Here is a 25,678-nt window from a genome sequence, read left to right on the forward strand (position 1 = left end):
TTTCTTTATTATTAAACATTTTAATGTTAGTACAGATTTTTAAAATCCAACCTAAAACAATACACATATCAAACCTGCTCAACTGCATTATAACTAGTTGAAGACAATTAAGATGTCATTACAGAAATATTTTCTTCAGAAATAATTGGGAAAAGGAAAAAGTCATTCAGTCTAATCTTTTCTCATTCTAGTAGTGAATTCCTTTAAAATGAATTTTCTTATTTTTTATTTTTAGAAACTAGAAAGAAAATTTCTAGAATCACAAAAATAGAGCTATGATAACATGATTTTATTTTATTTTTAGAAAGTCAATATGTTCTTAGTGCCTGATACAATACCTGACACATCAATCAACAGATCAACTATCAATCAACAGATCTTTGGGGTCTCATTGAACCTTATACAATCTATATATCAGACTCCAGTGTGTCCTTGGCAGACATCTGGTTCCAATTCTTGAAGTACGGAGAGTATGTTTTATTCACAAAATGTGAGAAGACACTACTTGGAGGTCAGTCAACCACAGAATATGAGTTACATGAAGGAGGAGTCACTTGATAACACTAGTCTGAACTTCAACTTAATCAAGAGCATCAGGCACCCAATAAACTACTCTCTTGGCATGCCTATTCTTGCTCAACAGATGTCACTGCAGGAGAACCCTTATAATGACAGAGCTTATAATGAGGACACCACCAAAGTGCAGAAGTTTTTGGACACTCCTGATGGCAATACAAAGGAAAAACAGTGCACCACAATTTTTTTTAAAGTAATTTGTTCAATTGGTTATTTATGACAGTAGAATGCATTTTAACACGTCATACATTAATGGAGTATAACTTCTTATTCTTCTGGTTGTGCATGATATAGAATTACACCAGTCGTGTAATCATATAATACATATAGGGTGATAATATTCAATTCATTCTGTTATTCTTCCTATCCCCATACCCTCTCCCCTCCCTTCACTCCCCTTTGTCCAAAGGACCTCTATCCTTACCCAGCCTTACTCCCCATTGTGAATTAGCATCCACATATCAGAGAAAACATTCAGCTTTTGGGTCTTTGAGATTAGCTTATTTTGCTGAACATGATAGTCTCTAGCTCCATCCATTTACCTGAAAATACCATAATTTCATTCTTCTTTAAGGCTGAGTAATATTCCATTGTGTATATATACCACATTTTCTTTATTCATTCATCTGTTGAAGGGAACCTAGGTTGTTTCCATAGTTTCTGTATTGTGAATTGAGTGCTGTAAACATTGAGGAGCTCACCACAAAATTTGAGTACAGTATGGAAAAGTATAAATGGAAAGTGAAGCCATTTCCTCTGAATTTCCTTTCACATCTCTGACATTTCCATTTCATTCTTGCTCTCTTTGAAAAGTTTGTCTTTCCTTAAAGGTTTTTTCATGCTATTCTTCTCATTTATATGACCTCCTTGAATATTCATGTCCAGTCACCAAATCATACTTCACCTAGGTTTCTCTATTGAGCCCCGTGTCTGTATTTCCAATTCCCTGCTAGGTATTTCTATTTAGATCAACATGAAAAATGAAAACTTGATGCCCAAACTTGCTAATCATGCATTTCCTACCTTGTGAAATGGTACTGCAATATAGCCAAACTAGCTGACATAGTCTTAGAAGAACCTCAAGGTTCAAAGAGTCCTACACACTGGTTATGTACCAGGCATGTCCATCCATTAATATGTTGAAGGCTTGACTCCAGTGATCCAGAATGTGACTGATTTTGGATGTATAGTCTTGAAAGCAGTTATTAAGTCAAAATGAGGTCTTTCAGATGGGTTTTAAAACCATAAGTCTGTTGTCCTTAAAAGAAGAGGAGGTGTACACTGAAGAGTAAGAAGGAAGATATCATGAAGACACAGGGAGAAGACAGCCAGCTTCAAGTGAAGGAGACAGGCCTTAAAAGGAATCAGCCCTGCTAATACTTTGATCTAGGACTTCAGGCTCCAGAGCTGTGAGAAAATAAGCTTCTGTGCTTAAGCCACCCAGTCTTTGGTACTTTACTATGGCAGCCTGAGCAAACTAACAGAGTCTGACTTTTTTTTTTTTTCATGGTAATAGACTTTTCTGAGAAAAGAGACTATGCAAAATAAAAAGCTACCAAAAATCATAAGTTTCTTGGTAAACTATGAATAGTTCAGTATGAGCAGATTGTTGGTTTTAAAGTGGGGAAGGCACACAGGGAATTTGGGGGAATGAGACAAGAGAGAGAGGAAGAGCCGGGTTATGAGAGGCCTCCTGTGCTAAATAAAATAATAATAGAAATTGGGGTATGTGTGAAGACCTTGTGGAATAAAAGGAAATTGTATTAGAGATTTTATAAATTTTAGTTAGATTCCTCCAAAGTTACTCACTGGTGTACAATTCTCAGGGCTTATATCTGGTCCGGTTTTCTCTGATAGTAGGAGAATTTAATGAGGATAATTACCAGTTGTTCAAGGGATAGAGACATATTTTTAAGAACTACCTTAATCCTTTTCTTTCACAAGATGTTTATCTCTCCTAATAAATTTAAATATTTCTCATATTTGTGTCAATATTTGTTCCCCACTCCCTTATTCCAATAATTTCTTCTCTACAGTGTTTATGTTTTGATAGTATCTGGAATTAGTTCCAGCAAGTTTTGTTGAGTTGTGCTTATGTAAGCTGAATTTAGTTAGAATCTCTACTTTTATAAAGTCAGTATCTTTGTTTCTCAAGTCTTAGTATTTACTTTGCTTCTTTTTAATTACTGTTCACTTTCCTAACATCTCAGATATGGAAAAGTATCTTTTTTTTTTCCTTTCTGTTGTCTCCATTGTAATAATCTTGACTTTCCTGTGGAGAGAGTAGAATTAGTAGTGAGCTGCAAATTCCATGAATGCACACTGTTCACAACTAATTTATTTATCAATATGTTCCCAAGGTCTTATATACTGCCTGACACATGGTTAATCATATATTTATTTTAAAGGAAAAGTAAAACTTGCATATTTACTCCAAGCATCTGTCAACAAGTCTTTATGATACAATATTCTTAAATTAGAGCATTACTTCAGAATGCATGAGGGGGGCTCATTTTCAATACACACATGAGCTAGTAATGCCTCAGTCTTGCTGAGTCTGGGTTTGAGGTTGGGGGTGATGGAGGTATGAAGACAAATGTATCATGAAAAAGTTTCCAATATGATTTTGATGTCCATTTCTAAGTGATAAGGACTGAAGTTGTTTCTGCTTTCATTTCAGTCAAATTCCTCCTGAACTGAGTCAAAGGATACATAAATGTGCCAGGAAGTGTGAGAAATGCTTTGGAGGGATGGGGGATTTTGTGAAGAACCTCTCGGCACATTCTTTTGCTCTTTGTAATCATAGTGCTGGTCTTCACTGAGATCATGCCTTGTATTTTTATCCATAAGGAGTCATTCTGGAAGGGCAGGGAAACTACCGACTGAGAATCAAAAGCCCTGGGTTTTATTTTTGGTTTTCATTTATTAGGTTTCAGCTCTCAAGCAAAATGGATCTCTGGGCCTCAGTTTCCCCACCTGTAAAATGGGAATAATAAGGTCTATTTGAAAATATAAGTAATATGAAGATTTGAGGAATGAATTATTTCCATTAACTTCTGTGATTGAGGAATATCCCTTACTACTCTGACCTTTAAGGCATGTGTTTCACTTTAAAGACATAAAACAAATGGCTACTTATAGAAGAAAATAGAGGTAAGATTTCTACTAATGGACTTCCAAAGCCAGCTGTCCTTGTAATCAAGACTTTTGCTGATTTCTCCTACTTTCACTGAAGTCAAGGGCACAGCAGCAATGGCTTTTGGTGATATCTTTCCTATTTGTCCCTTTAGAATGTGCCAGGTGTCTCTGCTGTGGCTTTTAAAGTCTTCATGTTAGCAAGTTTATGGTTTTTCATCACTAGAGAATTTTGTCTTCTGTCCTGGTTGGAGAACTTCTCATTCAAACAATTGAAACTGCTTAATCTGGTTTATTCTGATCAAGAGGAAATGGTAGCAATGACAGGGAATATCATGGGACTCAAAAGGTATAAGTACCTTTGGGTCTCATAGACATTTGCTGGAAAAGCAAAAGTAGTTGAGACACACCAAGAAGCATTAATATCCATCAGGTGTGTGATGCTTTGCAATGATGACTCTTTTTTTAAAACAGGAATTTGAGACATTGAAGGATAGAGAAGAAGACCCATAAAAATCAGGGAGCACATATAAAATGTTGAATATTTGGTTAGGGAACTAAAAAGAGTATTATGTTGAAAAATCTTATGTTAAATTTTATTTGAAATATTTAAACCTGATATTAGTATATTAATTAAATTTTGAAAAGTAAGAAAAAGTAAAAAATAATAAAAGGAATCTCTCATAATTCCATTGTGCTCTTAGAATAATGACATTTCTTTGGAATGTTTTGTTTGGCCTCTTGCTCCACAGGCACATATGGGGGGCAGCTAATCTTGGTTAAGGTTGGGAGTTAGGGCATCCATAGAAGTTGGTTCCTTGTAAAAGCATAAGTCTTGGGGTTTCTTCCTCTGTGATAGTCAAGGGAGGACATACTGTTATAACCTATCCAAGGTTTACCTGAAAGATCCAAGGTGGTCATTTGTTTTGACCAACTTGGAATTTACTTGGGGCAGTTAAGTGGTGGGCCTGTTCCATTTCTTGTTTTTGACAGTGGAACATAGACATAGATATTGGTCAGTGCTCCTCTGTATACAGTGTGTTGACTACTATATTGATTGTGTGCAAATATCAGGTTTTTGTTCCTTCTTTTGCATTTAAAGTTTCCCAGGATAGGAAGGTGGGAACAGGATGGTGAGGAGAAATGCTTTGGATGGGGAGTTTGCATGCTGGAACTTCAGCCATGATGTGGAAAATCCTCTTAGGACTGAACTAAAGTACATCATCTCAGAGCCTAGGAGTTTTATTGGTCTAGGTCCACCTATTCCTCTGGTCTCCCTATCCTTTAAATGGGAAACCCTTATCTTCTCTATGCACTCAGTCCAGCTCCATAGAAGGGAGATCACACTGCCTGTGTTTGAGGATTTCTCACCCTATGCAGGCAGCATAACTCTGGAAGCACTTTGGGTCCTTGCACTTAGAATAATTCCATTGCCATTTGGGTCCCTTTCTGCTACAACTCAGGTCATTGATGAAGATGAGGCCAAGTGGAAGATTTTATACCTAAGCTCTGGGAGTGGACTCGGAGCCTCTAGAACTCCTAAAGTTGGATATGAAGGAAGTGGATATCTTTGCTTTATTTATAAAATTTTGGACCAATGGAGTAATATTAATGATATGTTATGGGGATCTGCAAGCTTGAATTTCTAGTCCAGAAAAACTTAGTAGACAGAAGAAGTGATTTTGCTCAGATAACAGCAGATTGACAAGAGAAGAGATGAAAGCTGCATGTTGGTGTTTTGGTGTTGCAGATGTTTATTGATTCCAGGTCAAGTTATACCTATTGGAGCCAAATTCATAAAAATAGAAAATGTCCAACATATATTGATACATGTAATTGACACTAATTCTTTGGCGTGGATTGAAAATTAATAGTTTGATTTTTTTAAATTCAAAATATTGTTTTTTCTACTAACCACTAAGTCTTGAAATTCAATATATCACTAGTCTCAGTGTGTATGGAGCCTCCTCCTCTGATAGAGACAATTGAACATTGTTTCTCTATGTGAGGTATAAGTTGTTGCACTTGGCTTTAAGGTTCCAAAGTTAGACCTTTAAAAGTTAACAGTATGGAAGAGTTTTGCTGCCACCTAATGGACAAGTAAAATATTTTCATTATTCTGAATAAACAATTCTTTTTTACCATCCTAAGCATTTATATACAACTGCAACAATTATTTTAACCGATTTACTTGAATTAAAAATGTTTATTTCTCTCAATTTTAACATTCTTGATGTGTGCTTTGGATATGTGTGTTGTAGTGGTGGATATGAAGTGGATATGATAGAACATGAAATTCATGTGGTTAGTTAGGTTTTCATGGAAGCATTGTACTGCAATTTGTTTTCTATGATTTTATTTCAGCTAAATTTAATAAAAGCACCATGACTTAATACATGAGTTTAAATACTGAGTTCTATTGTTTAAGAACTTGGGGAAATTCTAATAAAACTGAATGAAATGAAGAATTAGTCATAATAAGAGGGGGTGCTGGGGAAAATAAATGGGTTGAATATTATATAAATAAAAGGACACTGTGTCTGTGTGTGTGTGTGTGTGTGTGTGTGTGTGTGTGTGTGTATGCGCGCGTGCGTGCACATGCTCATGTGCACACTTGACTACTGGTAAGGAGTGTATATTTGGAGTGAGGAATATTTGGCCACTGAGCTAAAAATATTCAAGGTTCCATTTTTTCTGCCTTTACATAGTAGTTATTTAAAATACAGACAAGGTTTAAATTTTGCCTCTTTTGTTCACTGATGAAGAATGCCTGGCACATGGTCAGTGTTTATAAATAGGTTAATGAGTATTTTTTGGATGAAAAGAATGTATGTGCTTGCAATGACTCTAAAAAAACAGAGGAAAAGGAAACAAAATTATTTGTACTCCTACTCCTAACATGAACCACACTAATCTTGGAAAACATGCGATTTTATAACTTTCAGAGGTTAGACCCTTTCTTGCCTTTCCATCCCTCAGTCACCTGTGAGGGTTGCTAGAAGTTTGATTGCTGAATCCCTCCTCTATGTGTTTTCTGGATTATTTTTTCACATTTCAGGGACCTTCTCCCATCAGGGTTCTTCCTGTAGGCACTTCTGTCACCTGTGGGATCCTGGAGGTACAGTTGTCCCAGTCTGTTACACCCTTATCTCACCTAATCCATGAAACCTCTTGGCCCTCCTATTTCTTCATCCCCCATGAAATTATCACATCTGTTGTTCTAAGAATATGCGACTATTTAACTACTTTTGGGACATTTTAGAAAAAAAAATACAAGACTGAAAGGATTAAGGTTAAAGTTCTGGTTAACATGGTGATTTCCTTTAATCTCTCAGGTTAAGGAACAGAGACTTGGAGAGTTTTCCAGGGATGGAACTTCACAGATGACCCATCTCTACCTTCTCCAAATGGCTGGCCATTCTTTCCCTTGGAACTCCTGTCTCATCTCTAGTTCCCCACACTCCCTCATCACTGTCCATTAAAAAATCCACTCTATTCCTTTGGAAAAACTCTCCCACTTCCCACAGGAAAGGCCAACACTCTCTGGATATACATCTAAATCTGATGTTCTGGGCTTCTGTCTAGTGGGCATACATGTTCATTTACAGTCCTTGAGATATATGTACATTAATATTTAAATGTGCAAGAAAAGAAAAGTAACTTATTTTGAAAACATCTATTTTACACACACCTAGTTTTGCTATGGGGTGAGGGAGAGGGATTGTGGGAATGAGCTTAAATTCATCAACTGTTTTAAAAAGACTTTTTCATTAAGCTCAGTCTTTCACATGTTCTCTTCACCTTCCTTAAACAAACAAACAAACAAACAAAAAAACCTCACAGAAGGGCCAATGAGGAACATCTTCTTTGCTCTTTGTCTATATTATTAATTCCTAAGGGACTCGGGTTGTATTCATCAGACATCAAATCACACTCCATGGCATAAACTATGTTAGTCTTCTGATGACACATAACAATATAATTTTCAGTTCACTAGGCTCATCATTGAGGATTCCAACTCTTTTGCTGAAAATTCTAAGGTACCTGAGGTGGTACAACTTTGGTCTTGTTCTCCTGACATTGGTGTGGTGAGGAGATTGCTGCCAGGGAACTTGGTTATCACTCAGACTGGTTAAGTCCTATCTCAACTGTATCTAGCTTAGCAGACCTTCCCTGAGGTCCATTTGTGACTCTAATTCAATGTCTGACATTGGAAGTTGACCTCAGACATCTGTGCCAGAAGTTAACTTCCTATTTATCCAGACTGTTTGGAAAGCCCACTTCATCTACCTTATTATGTGTCTCCATTTTTTTTTTTCTGATGGTCAAATCTAAATTTTGATAACAAAAAAAGGAGTAAAGAAATCTGGAAAAGAGGGGATCTCCAAAGAGAGTTCAGGGGTCACCAGTGAGTGAATAAGGGGAGTAGAAGTGTGTAGAGCCAGGAAGCTAAATCTCATAGTCCTACTTTGAAGGCATTTCTACTTTACTTGGTGACATCAATCTTGAATTTTACCTTCCAAGTGGAATGCAGACTTACAGAGTTGTCAGTAAAGTGCAAAATTTAAACCATTCAATGCAAAAACTTCATAGTGTGCTATTTAATGTTGAATTATCAGGTCTCCGGGAAATACAAAGGCCCTTGTTTACTGATTTGTGTGTTGTATGTGCTCCCATGATGGCCAAATTCACCCTACTGAAATTTTATCAATGAAAGTAGAATCTGGGAGAGACATTAACAGTTGCCTGTTTTGCGATGGAATGAACTAGCTTTAACAAACCATGGATAGACTGATAGGAACTCTAAGATGTTACCCAGACATGCTTTGAGTAAGCCTAGTGACCAACAGTTATGGTTTTGATGTGAGATATCCCCCCAAAACTCATGTGTGAGAAGAAATGATTGGGTTGTGAGAGTCTAAACCCCATCAGTGAATTGGTAGGAATTAACTGAGGGGTAACTGAAGTGGTATGGCTAGAGTAGGTGGGAATTGGGGGCATGGCTTTGGGTTATATATTTATATCTGGTGAGTTCTCTCTCTGCTTCCAGATCATCATGTGAGCTGCTTCTCTCTACTACACTCTTCTACCATGATGTTTAGCCTCACTTTGAGCCCCTAGGAATGGAGTCTGCTGACTATGTATTGAGACCTCTGAAACTGTGAGCCCCCAAATGAACTTTTCCTCCTCTACAGTTGTTCTGGTTGGGTCCTTTAGTCAGAGCAGTGAAAAAGCTGACTAAAACAGAAATTGGTACTGAGAAGTGGGTTTGTTGTTGTGACTAACATGACAGTGTGGTTCAAAAGCTTTTGGAGCTTTTTGGAATTGGTTGGAGGAATTTTGAGATATTTAGCAGTGCAAGCTGGAAATGCTTTAGATTGTCCTAAGTGGGGCTTAATGGCTAATTCCAGAGGAAGCTCAGGAGACCAGAATGCCAACAGGACCATGGACAGTGAAGACAGGGCTCAAGAAGGTTTAGAGGAGAAGAAGAACAGAATTGGTAATTGGACTAGATACCATTTGTGTTATATTATGGCTGAGAAGTTGTCTGCCTTTTGCCTGTGTCCTGAGACTTTCTATTAGGCTGATTTTAAAAGCAATGTGCTTCTTAATGTGGCAGAAGAAATATCTAGGCAGCATAGCGTTCAGGTGGTGGCATGAATATTGCTGGGCTATTAGCCAAATTTATTGTGATAATGAGGAGGGGAAAGCAGAACAGAAAGATTTTAAAAACTTGGATTAAAAGATGCTTGGATTAAAAGATGGGACTAAAATTAGGGCTAAGGAAGTTGCAGTTGTTAATGACACTATTGCCACTAAAGAAATGCTAAAGACTTTGCCAGAGACTATAAGAAAGCGGGCTTGAGGGCATCTCAGGAGCTGGCAAGACCACACCCATCTCAGGCTCAAGGGGTAAAAGTAAAAATTCTTGAGAAGAGACCAAGGGGAACCCTTCTTGCACAAGGGAGCCTAGGAAGTTTTTTTCAATGTGTTCAGCCACCCAGGCATTTGGAGACTTGCCAGGGTGTTTGGAGGTTCAGCTTCTGCTTGAGATGGCTCTGCTTGAGATGGCTGTAGACCTTGGTGTTAACCATGCAGTGCTGGTTGTACTGTCATTCAAGATGCTGGAGTTAAGGGATCATGGAGGCTTTTATCAAGATTTCAAAGGAAGGCCTTGGAGGCCAGGCAAGGTGCAGCAGGGTTGGAGTCCCTGTGGGAACCCCCTGAGAAGGCAAAATGCAGAAACTTGAGGAGGAAGTCAAAGCTGCAGTGGAGTCCTCTGAAAGTAAGAAATGCCAGTAACATGGGACATCATCCTAGGAAAGCTGCAGGAATTGATCAGAGACAAGCCAACAGAGAGGCCACTTGAACTGCAACAAACAAGGCCACAGGGCAGAGTGACATAAGCCCTTTGGAGAGAACATCATGATGCCATGTGCCCCAGATGCTGGACATGGAGCGACAGAACTTGTTTGCACAGTTGGATTTCAGTCTTGCTTTGGTCCTATCTCTTCTTTCTATGCCTCTAATTTTGTAAATGGGAAGATTTAATCTGTACCTTTACATATTGGATACTTGTAAATTGCTTTTTATTTTACAGGAGCTCACAGTGCAAGATTGCCTTGAGCCTCAGAGAAAACTTTGGACTTGAACTTTGAGCAATCTTGGAACTGTTGAGACTATGAAACTATGGGAATGCCTAGAAATGGACAAAATATATTTTGGGTTGTGAGCTTTTGGGAACCAGGAGTGGCATATTATCTTTGGATGCGATCTGTCACCCAAAAGCTCACATTTTAACCCTATCAGTGAATTAGGACCCTGATTGTTCTTAATTGAGTGGTAACCGAAGTTGTAGAGTGTGGCTGGAGTAGGTGGGAATTGGGACCGTGACTTTGGGGTATTTATTTGTATCTGATGAGTAGAGTCTCTCTGCTTCCAGATCATCATGTGAGCTGCTTCCCTCTACTACACTCTTCTACACTCTTCTGCCATGATGTTTAGCCTCACCTTGAGCCCCTAGGAATGGAGTCTGCTGACTATGTATTGAGACCTCTGAAACTGTGAACCCCCAAACAAACCTTTCTCCCTCTACAGTTGTTCTGGTTGGGTCCTTTAGTCACAGCAGTGAAAACACTGACTAAAACACCAACATAACCCCTTCCTAGGGTTGCCATAGCAAATTACCAGTAACTCAGTGGCTTAAAACAAAAGAAACTTATTCTCTCACAGTAAAAGATATTGATAGACACAGTTGATTCTAGAAGCTCTGAGGGAAATGCTGGTTGAGCTTCTCTCCTGCTTTCTGAGTCTGCTGGCCTCCTTGGCATTCAATGGCTTGTAGAGGCAGCACTTCTGTTTCTGGCTCCTTCTTCACGTGGCCTTCTTCACATATGTCTCTGTGTCCTCTGTTCTTAAAAGAACTTCAATGATCGTATTCATGACCTACTCTAAATACAAGATTGTTTCTCATCTCAAGACCCTTCGTTACATCTACAAAGATCCTATTTCCAAATATAGTGATGTTCTGAGGTTCTAGGTGAACATGAATTTCAGGAGGACACTGGCCTGCTGCAAGTACCTTCTATGTCATTGTGGGTAGAGAAAGAAGACAAAAAAGAATGTGAAGGACATCCTTACCAGCTCCAAACTTGAAGGAGCACAGAGAAGAAATTGTGTCCCAGGATCCCAGTGAAAGCTAATGTAGTGGAGGAGGAATTTTAGCTGTAGAAACAAGAATTCCAGATGTTGAAGATGGTATCTCTGCCAAGACAGTAGGCTCAGAGCAGTAAAGAAATGCTCAGATCACTATCTGCTCTCAGGTTCTGCTGTCCTTCAGATGACTTCTTAGCTAAACCCAACCAGAACCCAGGTTTTATTTCTTATTACTGTTATAACAAATGATTACAAATTGGGTGGCATATATATTTATTATCTATTTTTAAATTTTACATCAGTTTAAGATATAATTTATACACAGTAAAATCCATTCATTTGAATGCAGAAATCTGAGTTTTGACAATGGGCAATCAATACTTCCATAGACAATACGTAGAATAGTTCCATCACCCACGTCCCAAACTTCTCACATGAGATTAGAGTTGATAGAACAGAGACTTACTGTTTAAGAGAGATAAATCCAGATTAATTCAAGGATCCTCAGCATGATTTGAAAATTGCCTGATTAGGGATTTTAAGGAAAATGTTTAATAAGTTGGTGAGATCTGGCTTGCCACAGTGGGTGTCTGCTAATGGTAAGAGGAAATTTATGAGGAATTTGCCAAGCAACTGTGTGTTTTGAATATTTTAGGTGTTTAAGGATCTAAAATTTTCTTAAATCCTAGAGTTATTTTTCATTCAGAATCATACCAGGACAATTGAATTTACTTCTCATTGTCACTTCCAAAATCACTTCCTTCTATGTAGGTAGAACACAGCATCATAAGGAAAGGGCCATGTGGATAGAAAACACACACACACACACACACACACACACACACACAATGTGTCATAGCCTAAGGCAGATGCTTCTATATGGAGAAAACAAATTTTTTAACTTTTGGTTCTGTAGGTCCTAAGTCCCACAGCTGTGTCCTTGAGCTAAGAATGAAAGCACCTCACGGACTGGGTTTCTCTCTGCAGGCTGTAGGGGAGAATCTATTTCCTAGCCTTTTCCAACTTCTATATGTCATCCACATTCCTTAGCTTATGGTGACCTCCTCCCTTCATCTTCAAAGACAGAAATGACAGATGAGTCCTCACCTGGCATCCCTCTGACCTCTTCTGACATGTCAGGTAGCTTATCTATAGATTCAGGTGTGAGGATATGGACATTTTTGGAGGAGCTGTTATTCTGTTACCACATCAGTTGGTGATCTATAGGATTCAATCTCTTTGGCAACACTGATTCCAGGTTATGTGGGGATGAAGTTACATGTTATGTAGCTCTCTACAAAAAATAGTTTGAAATTACATTAGCACAAGGTTTGGAAGGGGCAGTGATCGAGGGGTCATGAGCTGAAGCTTCATTAGCTCTAGGAAACCAGTCTCTGCTCCTAGCACCAAGTAGAGCAAAACAGAACAGACAGCAATATGGGCTGTTGGGGAGTGGGGAAAAGTGGATGAAAAGCAGAACATCTTGTTTTATTACTTCCTCCAGATAGCTGATAAAATGGTAGACTTACTGGAGTTAGCTGACATTTCACCAATGCTTGTCTATCAGGGTGATATCAATCTTTTTCAAATATCCGAAAGCAGTTGATATTTAATCATCTTGTTAAAGAGGATAGCATAAGAGGTGGCGGCCTAAAGCTTATTGAACCTGATCTATGCCATGCTTTCATAGAGCCTGGGCTTTACCCACTCTTTCCTCTTCCTGCACTTAGGCAAATGTAGAGTCAAGTTAATGGGTTCGGTGCATTTTTTGCCCAATACCATTCCTTAGCTTTGTAAGACTGTGGAATATGGCACCTTTCCCCGTCTTTTCAAATGGCCTATAACAAGTGGTTTTAATCACTAATGCAGAGAAGGTATAACAGCCTTAGCTGTTACAACCAGATGTTCAGCTGTGGAAATTACATCAAGCCACACTTAACTTGATTCTGAGTCTGCTTCTTTCTTGTGACCATATAGTATATTTGATACAAAATTTCTAGACACCTAAATTCTAGGAATTTCAAAGCAGTCATATGAGACCAAGTCAGCAGTTTAATTCCAATATATGTCCCCACCAGGGACTTTCTAACAAGAACTAAGACTGCTATTAGTTGTATTATTACACAACTAGAATAAAGAGGAACTACGTTAAAAATAGAGAAGTGAAGAATATCAATGCCCATGTCCTCATAGTTAAGAAAATAAAAGAGAGAGACTAAACTTCACTATGGATTTTACTTTATGAAAATAGAATTATTTCCTGAAGAAAGTTTTATTTTCAGGGTGTTGGCTTAATTTGTTCTCCTTCTATACTTTAGATGAATTCTTCTATTGCCACCCATAATTTTACCAAATTTCCAAATAGAAATTACAATGAAAATAGAAAAGACAAGAGAAATGATTGTACTGAAAGAATGAAAAGTTAGCATGTAACCTAATATGGACATTTTGGCTAACATCATTTTCTTTTCTCAAATATGTCCATTGGATGAATGAGTCAAAAATAATAAAAATGAAGTTAGATGTGTGTCATTTCTAAATTCATAGTGTATGTTCTAATCCTTGCAATCTATTAGCCAAGGTCTTCACTTGATATTAACATTTTCAAAAGGAAATTTCTAATTCTGTAGAGAACATTTCTTGTTTCCTCTACAGATATTTAAACAACAACAACAACAAAAGTTAGCAGTGAGGTAAAAATCAAAGGAAACACAAGGAAAGGGACCAAGATGGAGGTAGTAATTATTGCAAGTGGGAGAAGCTTCCAGAAGCTCGCTGTCTGATGTAGCTCAAGTACATCTTTTAACCTATAATGCACAGTAGTACCAGCTATGAGTGATACTTTAACTTAACATGTTCTGTGCAGATGTCAAAAGAGAAAGATCTTGATTGGCCTTCTTCTCTGTTGGTTACTGTGATTTGGGGTAAAACGTTTGAATTCTGTAAGTTTATTTTTCTGGATTTGAATGTGGGGAATCATAATATCTTCCCTGAAGTGCTGTCAGAGCTAATGTAACACCACTCCAGGCCATAATGGTCCAGAATTGCTAATATTTGTCACATTGTACAGAAATTCATAATTATTTTTATACTCATTTTTGTATATTTACTTTTACATAAGAATGAAGACTTAAATAATCTCTAGTTTAGAGATTACATGCATTCTTTGGTTACTGGGAGTGATGATCTTTGGTGAAAGGGATAGCAAACACCTTTCTCAGTCTTTCTCAAAGGGGTTTTCCTCTGAGGTTATGGTTTGCAGATGTTTGCCACAACATGTCTCTTCATGAATAAAAGAAATGTAGAGCTCAATTATAGTTGAATTTGTCATGCTGTAATTTGTCTTTGAACTCTACATCACTGAAAGTTTTTAAAGTAATAGGTAGAAGAATAAAGTTGTAACCAGCAAAACTTTGTGTAAATACAATGGACACAGAAGAAAAATAAGCATATGAATATGGCAACTTTATAACAAATGATAGCTAAGAAAGTCAATCATTTTTCCAGATTTTTTTGAATAACTGAAAGATGTTATAAAGCTGTATTTTAGTTTATTCATCTACAAAAGTTGGTGTAGGGGTATTATGAAATTCTTTTGCTTTCCATACTCATATTTGTGATTCTGTCAAGGTCCCTGTGACAGTTTCATCCTCCTTTCTTTTTTTGTAAGTTCTGGATTTATGGCTTTGAGTTGTCCTTTGGGACAATGATTTATCTTTGGGATGGTGGTCCCTATTTGGTTGTTTTGGCATTGAATACAGCAGTATTTTAAGGGGGTTGCCTTTCTACTAGGTCAAATTCAATTGAAACTTAGGAAAATGAGTTTGTGATTTGTAAACCCAGGCACTGCTAATCTTGCTAATCACGTGTAACAAAGGGAAATTTTGTTGCAACAAGAGAAACCAATAATTATTGAATATTGTGCAAAATGGTATGTTACAGCAATCCTATGATGCCTCATAGGGTATTTTTCACTGTTAGTTATGTCTATGGAAGACTTGATTGATTTAGGGGTTTCTCTTGGATGAGACTGATGTATCTGTTGTACTTCAGAAGCCTACATTGTTTCCTTCTGTCTGTTCTTAATAAGGCTTCTGATGTCTCCAGGAACAGCTCCACACATTGTTTTTGCCACGTATGTTGCTTCCATGTTTTTTCTTCTTTATCTCCTCTGTCTTGATTCCCAGTCTTTCCTGTTGACCCACTGAAGAGCACTTTTTGAAAACAGTGAACCTTTAGCAAATAAGAATTTCTTCTTTCCCTCCTCTACCTCCTATTCCCTCATCCTTTCTTCTCCTCCTCCCCCTTCTCTTTCTTTTACAAAGACTCTGTTTTGTGCACCTGTTAAAAAGCAAAGCCCTCCTTTTCTCCCACTTCTACATCATGAGGTTCTTTCTCACTAAGTATCTAGGTGGGAATGTTCTTATGCTTAAAGAATAATATAAAAGCATTTAGATGGAGGCAATGCGAGCAGGAAAGAGAATATTAGGAATGAGGTCAAAGAAGTAGGGGAGAAACTAAGTTCCTTGTAGACCATGATGTGGGCAATGAATTTTATTCTGAGTAAATTAAAGACCATTAAAAGCTTTTAAGCAGAGAAGGAACATGATTCAGCTTTCACTGGCAAAGGATCACCTAAGTAGCTGTGGAGATTGTAGAGATGCAGCTGAGTGTGTGTGTGTGTGTGTGTGTGTGTGAAAGAGAGAAGAGAGAGAGAGAGAGAGAGAGAGAGAGAGAGAGAGAGAGAGAGAGAGAGAGAGAGAGAGTTTGTATGTGTGTTTCAAGCCAGGTTTCCTAACTGCAGCCATTACAGGCTATATGACACCAAGGCGACGGTCAAACTGGAGAGCCAAGGAATCTATCTGTGAATTCACAAATTCATTTAGAGCCTTCTGTAATAGGATACTTTATGAGGTGATTGGGATTTTTAGTGAAGAATAGAATATATTTCTATCCTCTAGCAATGGCAACACATAAAAACTCATTTGATATTCAAGTTTCTTATTTAGACAGAGAAACTATTATTGCCCCCATTAACAAACAAGAAAGGTAAGATTGGAGTGCTTAAATGACTTGTTTACTGGGTTATGAGTAAGTTAGTGAGAAGTCCACATTCTGCTGCTAGCTCCTTGCACTATTTGGACAAGTATCTAAAGCTCCTAGGCTTGTTCTCTTCCTGTTCTATCACACTGCTATATGCATATCCACTGTGGAAGGAAGACAGTCATGTGCTACCCAGGGGAGAGCAGAGAATATTGTTATCCTATATATGCATATTGTTTTAGCCAGCTTTTTCACTACTATGATTAAAAGACCCAACCAGAACAACTTTAGAGGAGGAAAAGTTTATTGGAGGGGTCATAGTTTCAGAGGTCTTAGTCCATAGAAGGCTGGCTCCATTCCTTGGGACTCCAGGTGAGGCTGAGCATCATGGCAGAAGAGCGTGGCAGAGGAAAGCAGCTCTATAATGATCAGAAATCAGAGAGAGAGGTCTCCAGTTGCCAGACACAAATATATACTCCAAAGTCATGCCCCCAATTCCCACCACCTCAAGCCACATCCTACTACTTCAGTTACAATTTAGTTAATCCCAATCAGGGGATTAATTCACTGATTGGTTTAAGACTCTCACAATCCAATTATTTCTCTTCTGAACCTTCTTGCATTGTTTCACATGTGAGATTTTGGGGGCTACCTCACATCCAAACCATAACAGTTATTAAATGGAATGTTACTTTTAAAAAATAGAGTATTTATGATCTCATCTTTCCAGTGAGTCAGAATTGGCTAGGTTGTGGCACATAGCCTCCAGATCTCAGCAGTCCTAATAAAATATTTAATTTTTTTATTGATGCTACAAGTCCAACATGGCTCAATGGCTTATTGGGTGAGTGGGTGGGTGTATTTATCAGAATCACTTGGGCCCTAGGCTGATAAAATCTCCATTTGGACACATGCTTCAGTGATCATCAAGACACTTGGAAAGGAGGGCTGTATAGTCAAGTGCTGGCAATGTTTCAAACCCCCACTTTATTGACCAGAACTAGTCCCATGGCCACTACAAACTTCAAGTGAACTAGAAATACAGTATGATTGAGTATTGATAAAACTGTTCAATATTGGTAATGATCATTATACCCACACATTGACACAAATACATCTTTCTTCTTTCTTTCTTTACTTCTTTCTCCTCCCCCTTCTTTCCTTCTCCTCCTCCTCCCCCCTTCCTTCTCCTTCTTTTCTTTCATGGGAAGGTAACTAACCCACTTGTCCTCAAGACCTTTGGGCTGTGGGGAACCCCGTGTTTCTCACTTGGTTTCACTTACCAACATCTCTAGAAGATATTTGTAAAATCCAGGGAAACTTAAGCCAGATTATAATGACTTTTTGCTGGGAGCTTTCACTTGACTGTGGCAATATTGTTCTCTTATTAAACATTTAAGTTTGTGCTTACTATTCAATTTTTGAATTAATCAGTTCTAACCTGTGTCTGTATGTTGATTTTGTTGATAAAATTAAAAAATAGTTTATAGAAGAAAAAAAAAGAAAGGAATTAGATTGGTCTTTGTAATCTTGAATTGTTCAAATCATGATCTGTTGAGTATTGCTCATTCTCTTTAAACTTAGAGTCTGGAATATGAGAAATGAATGAAATGTCAAAAAGAGGAACTAAATCGTGGTTTATATAGCTTGGCCTCCCTTACAAGTAGAAAAAGTAGAGAAGTAGGAGTAAAGCAGGAAGATAATGTTCACAGTACATAAAAAGCAATTGGAGGGACTGACTCTTATTACATTCCTGAGCCAATGTTAAAGGTAATTTCTTCTCTGAATTATTTAATTATAACTATAAAGTATAAAATTACTCTTTTTCAGGGTTTTGAAGCCATAAAACTATGTATTTGAACTTATTAAATGTTTCAATATTATTAACTTTTAATGTAATTTTGCTCAGTAAGCTAGAAATAGATCATATTTCAGTGCTTTTATTAAAGTTCATTATTGGTGGTGTTTTCTTATCACACTTTAGTGATGGATTTGATAAAAGAAAAAGGAAATGGTGAATTAAGTAATTGATACACAAGACTTCTAAATATTCTCATTTTACAATGCAGATATGGCTTAAAATTTTTCCAAAGTTTATGGAGATTTGGTCTATAGATAGGTCTATCTTATTTTATGCCATATATATGTTTCTGAAGAACTGGTTGAAGATCAAATTAATACATATGATATAAGAAATATTATGTATCATCTATCAATCTAATTAAAAAAGAGCACAAGGCAAGAGGGTTATTCTGAAAAATGAATTTTTGAAAAGATATACTTAATAAATTTGAAATATTGAAAATTATATTTTATTAATGTATAGTATAAATAGATTTGATTTCATAGTTTAAGAGCAAGATGTTTATTTCTTATTATTTATCAATATAAATACACTTGCAACTTATTGATCACTTCTCTTATCATGTTGAATACTATTTAGATAGCCCATGAGTCAAAATTAATTATTTAAATATGAAAACTATAAATCAATCTTTTGAATTAGATATGAGTGTTGAAGATCAAATTATTAGAGATATATTTAGATGCATAAATTATATGAAGCCAACAATAAAAGGGAATGTATGCATAATATTTTACAATTAAGTAATTTGACTTTCTGTCTAGAATATTTTTCTCTTGTAAATGCTTTTTTAAAACTATAGTCTCAACTGATATTTATTGAGTATGAGGAAGAAAGTAAAGAAATAATTATAAAAAATTCTCTATAAGCTATAAAAAAGCCATTAGAAATCTACAAATTATCTTTTCATAGGTTTTTTTTTTAAGTTTTGGTGGATACAATAACTTTATTTTATTTATTTATTTTTATGTGGTGCTGAGGATCGAACCCATGCCACACATGTACTAGGTGGGAGCTTTATCGCTGAGCCGCAACCCAGTCTCCTTTTCAGAGTATTAATTATATTGAAGAAGTTGTGGTGACCAATTTAAGGCTGGATTTTGGAAATTTTTATATTGATTTTCTTAATACCTTTACCAATTCATAAGATTTTGTTTGTTTTTGTATTTGTAGTCAAAATGATGATCAAATGGTACCATTATTATACATGAGAAGAAAGTTATGATACACATAGGGGGAAAATGGTCATGAAGATGAGGCACACAGTATATTTGGAAGATAAATTAAAATGTGGAAAACAGGGAAGTATTTTTTAAATGTGTGGGGAAACATGTGGGGTAGTGGGATGTCTAAATGATTTAAGCAGTGAATAATGAATTTAAGACCTCTGAGTGGCCTAACTTCTAGAGAGTGTGCTTTAAAAATCTTTGGAAGTAATTTCCGATATGTGAACTGATATCTGAAGTCCTCGCCAAATTGCCTTCTAGTGAGATGTGTGTATATTTCTGCAGCTCACACTAGAAATTAGTTCTTTTTCTTGGTGGAACAGGCTGCTCTTCTGAAAAAGTACCGCACATTTGCTTCACCCAAATTGTTTAACCAATGCCTCTGTCTTGTATTGCTGAAGCTCACAATGACTGGAACCCACAGACCATCAGATTATGTAAGACATGGAAATTGCTTTAAAATGCTGGACAGACAAGATCTGTCATATTTTTTCCTGAGGGAAAAATGAAATCAAATTTATCCTATTCACCATTCCAGATATCAGTTATGTTTTGGCTCTTCATCTTGAGTAGTTCTTGGATGAGGATCTGCACACTTCTGGGAAGATCTTGTGGAACACTGCTACAATTATGTAGTCTAGTAGATAAAGCTGCTCCTGAGCTCTGCGGTTCCTAGTTCCCATGTGAGGCCTGCCACACCAGTGACAAAGGTCTCAGATACCAAAGAATTTACCATGCTCTTGTCCCTCTAGATCTCAAGATTAGGTTTTTTTTTTTTTTTTTTTTTGCTTCTTCATCATCCTTTCAAGATCTTTCTTTCTCACAGAATCCAGTTTTACACCCTCTGAAATGTTAGGTTTTCAGAAACAAAATTTTGATTAGTTCCCCAGTGCTCAGGGAAAGCTCAAACCTAGCTATTTCATTATCATACTGGGATAGTATTTTCTTAACTTTCCAAATGAGAGGATTGTGGCTCAGAAAGACGACCAAAAAAAATTGTGTATGTCCACATGCATAGTAAGTAATGGACATACAATTTGAAATGGTACTGATATGTGTTAGATGATGGTTTTGGAGTTGAATGATATCCAGCAATGTCTTTAAGGAGACTGGTATTTAGTGGGAAGCAGGACAATAGATATGCACATAAATAAGTACCTTTTAGCGCAATAAACATTGCAAGTGTGTAACAGTATAGGAATATAACTGAGAAATCACAGCAGGGCATAAACAATCAACATGGACGTGCTTAGAAAAGACTTCAGAGGGGGCAACAGTTAGGAGAATTAATAGGAGTCCCACTGTCCAAAAGAGGGCAAAAAGTATGTTGGACAGTTTTCATCTATTCATCTCCTAACATTTCCCAGTTCCACACTGGGCATTATTTTCTACTGTGGTTGGAAGTCCCCAAGTTATTTTCCAAGTAACCAATTTTAGTTGTAGATACTTCAAAATAAAATCTATTATTACACAAAAAGCTGAGATGATAATGAGTGTCCTCATTTTCCCCCAAGCTGACTGTTCTTTCCCTACTAAATTTATTTTCAGTCAGTCACTGTGTACTATTTACAATCACTAACCCATTTCAGTTATGGAATATCCTTTCCTGGATTGTATTATTTCATATTCACTGAGCTTAGTATGTATAGTTTGTTGAATAGAATGCAACTTGTAATATTGTTAGTGCTTGCTTACTTATTTGTACTGAGCACCTAGGAGAGTATCAACTATCATAAGGGAAAACAAGGAAAGAAAAAAATGAGAAAAGTGAGTTGAAGGTATAAAAAAGAAAAGAGAATGGCGAAAGATAAAGAGTGGGGGAGAAGGGAAAATATATATTTGTTATTAAATGTGAGCAGCAGTATGCTTTTGCATACTTGTGAATCTTCTGCAAGTGAAAGGAAAGCATTCTGAGACAGCTAAGTCTTAGGAACTGTGATAGAAGAAAGAAATTTTAAGCATGATACATAAGAGAGTGTAGAAAAGATCATCTGAGACATGGTGGGGACATTGTGAATGAAATCAAAACTCTTGCTATGATTGGAAGTCCCCAAGTTTTTTTCCAAGTATCCAGCTTTAGTTTTAGATACTTAAAACAAAATCTAATATTATACACACAAAAAAGAAATGATAAAAGAGTACTAAATAGGCCAACTTAGGTTAATCCTTTCCTATTGCCTAAAATGTATTGGTAGAGAAGAAATACTTGATCATAGGATGTAAAAACTGCAAAGTATGTCAATGACCTTTTATTCTTAAGCCTTCATTTAGGAGGTGAGGACATGGAAAACTAAGTGCTTTTTCCAAATTCAAATGAACAACCATTAGACACCAGCCTGCCTGGATTCCACATCCTGAGCTCTTTTCCTATTAAGTGGGGGCCTATGGAAAATAGCCCATTTGTGGCTACCCTCAGGAAATGTCAAAGCAAGTCTTTAAAAAATCAAGCAGAAATTCTAGAGAATCACAATAAAGAGAGAGAGCTTAAAATACACATGAGCCATTTCTATGTGGCGAAAGTGTTTAAAAGACTCAAGGATGAGAACAGGTGTAGTTATCAAGAAGCCCACATGAAATAATTCTCTGGTTTGCAATATCTCATTTTCCTGTTTTAAATGCCTTTTATTAATTGTGATCTGATCAAAGAACTGATATAAAATTTAAAGAACTTTTAAAATAGTTTTTTTTCTGTATAAATGTCTTAGATACCTACAGCTTATAGAAAAATAATGAGTTTCAGAAATGACAGTATCTAATCTTCAAATTTGTTAATGCAAATATGCCGGGTGTCCTGTTTTTAAAAGTTCTTAAGAGAATGAAATCTCTCTCTCCCTTCTCCAGTTTCTATGATCCCAATGACAGGGAGCCTCGGGGGCAGTGTAAACACAGATTTTCCACTCTGCTCCAGCACAGGTTGATTCCTTTATGGTGTAACAGGACTTCTTCAGGGCTAGGATTAGGTGAGGATACTAAGGCACTTGCCTCAGGATAACTAATATGTTCATGCAGTATTTTTCAAAATCAAAATTTATACAAAAAACTCCATAATGAGAAAAATATCAAAAGTTCAGTAATGATGCTGTGTTGAGCCATATTGAAGCCTGAGGCAAAATGGGGGAAAACCAACAAATCTCAGTAATATTGATCTGAGAACAGGGAAGAACAGGGAGTTGTATTTTACTGGTAGAGTAAATTTTATAATTAGGCAGCTGTGTCACAAGGATTGTAATGAAAAAGGTAGAAAGATAGAAGCAGTTGTTTTGACATTTTCAGGCTCCTGATTAGATATGTGGCCTGAGGGTGGCCAGGTGGGCACAATGCTTTGGAGGTGCTGCCGAAAAACGAGTATGTAAGCTGCCTAGAAATGTTTATCTGGTACTGCAAGACTTTAGGGTTTATAAAAAACAAAATATCCCTGAGCATAATAGAATCATAATTAAAAACCAAAACAGAAACACCTTGTGTTGATCCTCTGAGGTGCACCCTGAAGGCTTACTCTGGTCCGATGGCCCAGTAGGATGCACAGCACGGACATATGTCAACTGTGGTGTTTGAAGGAATTGCCTTTGTAAAGTAGACCTTTGATAGCTTCAATAAATATGATGTAATCATGTGACTATTGTTGTTTCAGTGCCCTGCCTGATATCTCTTTATTTTCCAGCTTTTGTTTTAACATTAGTTCCTCCAGGAAACTGTCTCTAATTCCTTTGAATGGATAAGCTCTTGTATTATAAATGCTAATTGGGCCACATATTTAAGACTCATCAAAATTATTTGTATTATAAAAATAGAACTCATACTAGGTCTTTCCAGGACAGTGGATTTAATAAAGGGAATTAGTTTATACAAGTGGTAAAAAGACTGAATGACAAATAACTGGAAGATAGGGTAACCCATATACTTAGAGTATATTTGAAACTCCTGGGGTGTCTAGAAATATGATAGATCTATCAAGAAGGACAATTTCATGAGGGATAGTACAGCTAACGTGAAGAAATCATAGCTAAGACTGGGAGCCCTGAAGGGTCACAGCCATTTTTAGAGATACACTTCAAGATGGAGGAATAAGTACTCCACAGAGAGGAAGACCCAATGTTTCCCTCCTAGTGCCTTCAAATATTATACCAATGACTCTCTTCCAAACCTAATTGGATTTGAGTTGGCAAAGGATTATAGGATATATAATTTATAGAAGTATAGGCCCCCCTTGTGCTAATGGAATTGAACCAAGACAAAAACACTCAATGTTAGATTACCAAGTAATGTGTGCATTAATGGTATGAATATAATGCCCATATCTCTATGTAGTCTGTAATTTCCATGGATTATGAATGCATATGCCTTGTTTACTAATGTATTTTCAGCACATTTCTTAGTGCATGTCCTATAGAAGATTTTGAATGAACAGACATATATTTGAATCAATAGCATCATTCCCCCATACACCCAAGAGTCATGGTCTCCACTGTGAAGTTAACTATGTGCTCTTCCCAAATATGAATAGGAGCTCTTAGATACACCAAGAGATAGTGAAGCCTCCATTTAAAGAGAATTGGGATGGAGATGAGAGAGAGAGAGAGAGAGAGAGAGAGAGAGAGAGAGAGAGAGAGAGAGAGAGAGTACAAATATTAACTTGGGAAGATGTTTAGAACCAGTTGGAAGACAGGCATCATATAAAGAATGGCCACAGTGGCTTAATACAACTAAAACTAAAGAAAAATCCTCCTAATGTCTGTTGCTCAATGGTGTGCAATTGAACCTGCACTTCATCTCTACCACTCTAGTATTTTTATGGTTTTATCTAAGTCCCTGATCTAGGAATGGGTCACAGACACAAATTTCAAACCCTGGGATAGTTTTGTGTTCCTTCCTACTCCTGTGATTCAAATTAACACAAATATGAAGTTATTTCACATCTCAGTGAGTCTTTTCAGTCTTTTTCTTTAATTTTGAACAGTTTTTACTGTTGTATTTTTAAATTTTCTAATCTTTTCTTATGAAGTGTAACGTTTGCTATTGATACTATCTAGTTTTTTTTCTCTGAAGCTGCATTATAAATTTTATTTGGTTTACTAAAATAGCAAAGGAAGGAAGAGCTTTCATTTTTCTTTGCCCAATTATTGCTAATTGCCATTGTAAAATGAATGATCAGAGGGGGAGTGCAAAATATATAACAATTAACTTCAACTGTAACAACAGAGAAATAGAAAATAATCACATCATGATCACTGCTAAAGTATGAGTGTTATTTGTCGAGCCTGCAGGTATTTCCTGGTTATAAATTTTTCTAGCATCTTGGTTAGGGTTTAATTGTCCAGTGTAATTTTTGTTTTAGAAATTATATTTTCTCTCTCTAGAACTTTGATTTAAAAAATATCTTTCATGTCTCTTTAACATGTTTGTACTTTCCTATCTTTTCGAAAATAGGGAACGAGGTTATAGCAGCTTTTTAAATATCTTAGTGTTTCTTTATCCGTGTTATTTGTTGGTCACTTATTAGTGAGTGATTTTTCTCCTCTTTGTTAGTCATTGGTCATATTTCCTACTTTGAATGCCTGGTGATTTTTGATTGGATACCAAGTGCTGTGAATATTGGAACTGTTTAGGATTAAAATATATACTTGTGAGCTTTGTTCTAAGATGCAGTTAAATTGCTTGGTAACATTTGGATTCTTTCACAACTACCTTTTAATCTTTGTTGAGTGGGATCCTAGCAGTCTGGCTGATCCCTACTTTTCTTCATGGATGCCCTGTGCAGTAATGACATTTCTCTCCTCTTGCTCTTGGGAATTTGAACCATGACATTTCTCCCCTCTTGCTCTTGGGAATGTGAACCATTCCCAGCTTTATGCTATCTCTAGAATTTTTCCTATTCAGTTGTTGCCCAGCCATAGGTAGTTTGCTCATATACATGTTCTTTTTTTTTTTTTTTTTTTTTTATTGGTGCTGGGGATTGAACTCAGGGCCTTATGCATGCAAGGCAAGCACTCTACCAACTGAGCTTTATCCCCAGCCCTACATATATGTTCTGATCAGTTCTCAGTGGAAGATTCTAGAGGACCCACTGTGGTTCTCAACAGCTCCCTTTCTTTAAAGCTCTTCTGCTCTGGTTCTCTGCCTTGTCAACTCTAACCACCTGTATCTCTCTTAAATTCTTATCCCTGTCTCTTCAATGCAG

This window comes from Ictidomys tridecemlineatus, chromosome 2 (assembly GCF_052094955.1).
Source record: "Ictidomys tridecemlineatus isolate mIctTri1 chromosome 2, mIctTri1.hap1, whole genome shotgun sequence".
In the NCBI taxonomy this organism is placed as follows: Eukaryota; Metazoa; Chordata; class Mammalia; order Rodentia; family Sciuridae; genus Ictidomys; species Ictidomys tridecemlineatus.